This window comes from Astatotilapia calliptera, chromosome 18, assembly GCF_964374335.1.
Source record: "Astatotilapia calliptera chromosome 18, fAstCal68.1, whole genome shotgun sequence".
In the NCBI taxonomy this organism is placed as follows: Eukaryota; Metazoa; Chordata; class Actinopteri; order Cichliformes; family Cichlidae; genus Astatotilapia; species Astatotilapia calliptera.
Window position 1 is genome coordinate 19,828,957 of NC_137439.1, and position 5,439 is coordinate 19,834,395.

Below are 5,439 nucleotides of genomic sequence, written 5' to 3' on the forward strand. Positions count from 1 at the left end.
AGGAAAAATCATTATGGGTAACAAGAGGGGCCACAAACACAGATGTTTGGCGTGGCCCAGATGGAAGGCCCATTTTACCGCCAGGGGTCAGACAGACAGCAATGGAAGAGGCACATGGAGTGGGGCATGTGGGACCTGCACAAATGATGAGGAACTTAGCCGCCTGGTGGCACCCTTATCTAAAAGACATGACAAAATACATGGTTAAAACCTGTAAGGAGTGCAACCAATTTGGAATCAAGCCCGCCTTCAAGCCAATAGCAGGGTACTTCCCCATCCCACTTTGCCCAGGGAAAGAAATAATCATTGATTACACAGACATGGTGGACAGAGTGGGTGGTTACAGGTACCTGCTGGTGGCTGTGGATGCATTTTCAGGTTGGCCAGAAGCCTGGCCGACAGCAAGTGAAAACAGTAGAACTGTGGTGAAGTGTCTGATTAATCATTATATACCACAGCATGGGTTTCCCGAGGTCATAAGGTCGGACAATGGTTCACATTTCAGGAACCACGATCTGCAGAGGGTTGAAGCCGCATTAGGTTTGAAACATAAGTTTGGCTCAGTTTACCACCCCCAGTCCCAGGGGAAAGTGGAAAGGATGAATCAAACTCTAAAAACTAAATTGGCTAAAATCTGTGCACAGACCAAATTAGATTGGGTTAAGGCATTGCCTCTTGCATTAATGTCCATAAGATGCTCAGTAAATCAAACCTCTGGTTACACTCCATTTGAGTTGGAGCATGGCAGGCCTTTTCCTGGCCCCTCCTCTCGCCTGTTAATGTCGGATGAAGCTGATTCAGACCTCGATCCGAGGACATATTATAACATGCTCCGCAGTTTTGTTGCCCAGTATTCCTCACAGGTCGCTGAAAGAAACCAGCAAGAGCTGAAAGAGGTGGCTACACCTGGAACGGACTACGTCCTCCTGAAAGTCACAAAGAGAAAGTGGGCTGAGCCTCGCTGGACAGGCCCTTACCGCATAACAGAGCGGACCTCCCATGCTGTCAGGCTCGAAGGGAAAGGTGACACCTGGTTTCATTACACACAGTGCGCTGCTGCCACCGAACCAGGAAGAACCTTAAGAGAGGTGCAGAAGGACCTGTCAGAAGGAGCTGCAACAGCATCACCAACCACTTGAGGGAGCCAAAACTCAACCTAAAAGCCGGCTGGTTACAAAAGGGGGTGTTCTTCATACTGAACTAAACATTTTTTTATTTTTAACATCTTTTATGACTTTGCTTTTATATTGGCTTGAGTTTTTAAGATTTACATTTTACATTGCAATAGTTTTAACCGCTGAAAGCTCATTTAAAGTTGTGTCACTGATACTTTTTGTTGCTCTTTAACTCCTAGAACACGCCCTTGGCGAGGTGGGGGGAACTGGACCACCTTTCTGTGCCCCATCATCCTCTATTAGACGACATCCAAGCTAAGTAAACATGTCTTGGCCCTTTCCCCCTGAAATGACAGGCAGGCAAAGATGTTGCGTCTTTGTTTGCTTCCTGGCCCTGGGTCTCATTCCCATTGGCATAATCCTGATCTGTGAAGGGCCCCCGACACTTCTGACACTTTCAAGTTCAAAAGCTTCGCCCCCTTCTGACAGTCCCAATCTGACAAATGTAGCCCCTAGGGTCTTGCCCACCACTTCCTCTCCAGTTTTGCCCACGCCCGATCCATTTAGAAAAAAACGACACACGGTTACCTCCTGCACCCCAAGTACGACTAGAATGATTACTCTCTGTGTCCCCAACAATAAAAGTTGGGTAGTCGAAATAGATTTCGCGAGCTTCCCAGTCACTCCCGTCACCAAAGACCAAGGGGGGGATCTTTTTAACCTTGCAGTACATCTCTCCTCCTCAGTGTGGTATATAACCCTGGGAGGTTGGCATCAGTGGAAGTGGTCCAGTTTAGTGTCAGAAACGGACCTCGATTGGTCCAAGCACTCTAGGGGTCAGGCTTTGCACTGGAGAAACCAAAATATGCTCAGAATAGCAAAAAAACCGGATCTTTCAGGCTTAATTTTTACCCTAAAGGATCTGGCCTTGACCTCCTGTCAACAATTTATACTTGCCCCTTGGACTGATCGCACCGCCCTGTATTGGCAAATGGAAATATGCCCTAGCGTTGGTGCAGCTCCAAGCTCTGTAGTTAAAGATGATAACCCCACCTTTAATGGCCCTCCGGTGACATATACAAACGGGGGGAGAAACGGCCGAATACGCATTGTAGACACAAATAAAATGTCTAAAGATGACCTCTTCCAAATTCTAACCGGTATTTCTGGAGCAACAAACAACTGGTTACTACTAGCTGAACAAGCTGCTGACAAGACGGCTTCCGACTGCATAGTTTGTATGGGAGCCCGCCCCACTTTACGGGTGGTACCGGCGCCAGTCAATAGTGCATGCCTCCTGCATCTTATGAACAATACAAAACGAGGTCATTGCTCATATCTGGAAAACCACTTTCCTAAAACTCAACGCTCGGTCTCTAATAAACCACCTTTCTTTTCTTCAGATGTAGCTGTGAACAATTTCACTTGTATTAACCTGACTGGCAATGCAGTAAAACTAGGTAGCTTGAACTCTTCTTGGTGCACTGAGATGACGGTTATGAAACCAAACTTCCGACCTACGGCTAGGGCTGATTTGTGGTGGTGGTGTGGCAATAACAAGTTATATGATGGTTTCCCTCGGGATGCGTCAGGTCTTTGCGCTCTTATAACTCTTATTTTACCTGTTTTAGTCACTCCAGTAGATCTCTCTATAGAAGTACACGAAGTTGGCCTCCCATCCTCCTCTGAACGCCGCTCTAAACGTTCTCTAATCCCAGGTTCAGCTCATAATCCAACCTATATTGATGCTGTAGGTATACCCCGTGGGGTCCCCGATGAATATAAACTGCGAGACCAGGTTAAAGCAGGATGGGCCTCGATACTTTGGATGGTTGAAATAAATGCGAATGTAGACAGAATTAACTACATTCACTTTAATGTGCAACTGCTGGCTAATTACACTCGAGATGGTTTTGAAGCTGTGCATGCACAGTTATCTGCCACTTCCCTAATGGCTTTCCAAAACAGGGTCGCAACGGATTTTCTCCTCGCAGAAAGAGGCGGAGTCTGCAGCCTTTTTGGTCAGGAGTGCTGTACCTATATCCCCAATAACACAGCTCCTGATGGTTCCCTCACTAAAGCTATTACTGGTCTCACAGCTCTTACTGTTAAAATGATGGAACACTCGGGCGTTGATACTGCCATGTGGGACTCTTGGCTTAACATGTTTGGCAAATATGAGGCCCTTGTAGCTTCCATCCTAGTTTCCATCTCAGTTTTTGTTGCTATCCTAGTCACCTGCGGTTGCTGTTGTATTCCATGCATTCGATCCCTCATCCACAGACTGATTGTTACAGCTCTCACTCCTGAGGATAAGGATCTCGCCCGGCAGATGCCTTTATTGGCTAGTCAACTTCCCACCTCCTCGCCAACGGATGATGAAAACTCTGATCGTGAGGGTGACGAACATTATCGTCTTTCTCTTGTTTAAATTCTTCTAGAATGGTTGTTTCTCTGTGGTGTTTTGTATTCGGCTTGTTATTAATTGTTTCCCTCACCCACTTCCTCTTGAAGGATATATCTGGTTGAACTGTGTCTGGTCGGGTTGTGAGGGTTAAGCGATGTTCTCAGGGTCTCCGGACTTAAGCCTGAGCGAATGTGTACTCCCACCAGTGGATATAAATTGTTTTATTCCACACCCCTTCCTCACTTTTTAACATATTCACTTTTGAATGTCCTTAGCAGTTACCGTTCTGAGTTTATTTTACGGTTGATTTATTCTTTCACATTTTCACGTTTATATCTCTCATTATTATAGTATACTCTGTACTCTCCACATTTTTATCATTACTTATGCTTTTTGGTTGCTGAGTTACAGGAACTGTTAATTTTGTGTCACTACCCTGGTTGCACTAACTCGTTGTATCCTTGTGTGCAGGACAGCTGTTACTGCTTTCGTCGGGAACCGAGACTGCTTGCAGCCGACCCCTGGGCAGGGTGGTGCCTGGACTCTTTTCTCCTCATCTGCAATGACAGATAAAGACAAATGATAAGACCCGAGGAGTTTTTCGAGCCAGGCTTCGACACGTCTCTGTGTTCCTTTGAATGTTACTTATGTTTGTGTGTTGACCCATTTAAGATGGGTCAAAAGGGGGATTTGAAGAAAATATAATCTGATCAAACATTATTCAGCTTTAAATATTGTTCAGCTTTAAAGTTACTGTGCAACTGTGTAATAAAAATATGCGCTCACGACTTTGGCCTTGAGAGCGATAAGAAGCGATCGCCTCATCCTGCAGGTGCAAGATATCTGCAAGCGAAGAGACTAGAACACCCAAGGCCGCTTTCCTTTTATGGAGTTGTTTTTCTGCTAATGCAGCACTTTCCTCACAACCCCCTCCTGTAAGTTTTAGAGAATATATACCCATCCTCACAGCAAATATGAGGAATCTCCTGATGTGAGCTGTGTTGAGAGGTTGTCTCTGTCTCAATAAAAGTTCACTGATTCCCCCATCTGCAGCAGGTGTCCGGTTGTCTTCATTCTCCGCCAGCCTGGTTAAGTCAATTCCTCCTTAACATCTAAAAGAACCTATTTAATGAAGGAAGACGGGTTCACTTTGTGTTTAATATTATTCTATTGCTGTTGTTGTTTTTTTATATCCTTCACTACCACCCACATTTACTTTTTCACAGATACTGTACACTTTATTTTATGCTTTATCTACCTATCGTTTACATTTAACGAGTAATAAAAGAGCCTAACATGCATGTCTTTGAACTGGGAGGAAGGTAAAACACCCACATTGGTACAGGGAGAACATGCAGACTCCACACAGAAAGGCCCCGAGGCCAAGAGATCCAAATCCAGACCTTCTTGCTGTATGGCAATAATGCTAACCACTACACCACCATGCTGCCCTGAGGCAGGATCCACACACAGTGGCTGTAACTAGCTATGAGGTTACCTCAGGTATTTTATTTTTCAAAACAAGACAGTAAAAGTTAGCATGAATCTATGTATAATGCTCTAGGTTTCTTTTACTTTGAAAAGCTGCCCTACAGTGCCTCTGACTGGGTTCTGTTTATGAGTTCGTTTAAAAAATCACTCATGACAAATGTTAATCGGTGTGTTTAAGTTCAAGTGGTGAATCAAAGGTAACGTAGGGCAATAACCACCAGGGACCTTTCCCACCTGATTTCTTACATTTCAAATTTCAAAATCCAATGTTGTTATTGTGTTTTATTTCATTGTTTTATGCACATTTCTCTTCCATATGTCTGGATACAGTGTGGGAAATAACTTTTTGATTCCCTGCTGAGATTGAATTTGCTCACTTACAAATAATATAATGTAAGTGAGCATATAGCTATAATTTTTATGGTT

The 5,439-nt window shown here is 44.4% G+C and overlaps 1 long non-coding RNA gene across 1 annotated transcript; it reads right to left on the reverse strand.

Annotated features, from left to right (window-relative positions):
- Positions 1 to 1,446: 1,446 nt before the first annotated feature.
- Positions 1,447 to 4,720, reverse strand: LOC145421787 (uncharacterized). The gene is made up of 2 exons (XR_013903150.1): positions 3,477 to 4,720; positions 1,447 to 2,048 (listed from the first exon to the last, which is right to left on the reverse strand). It is a non-coding gene; the product is annotated as an uncharacterized LOC145421787 (long non-coding RNA).
- Positions 4,721 to 5,439: the final 719 nt, after the last annotated feature.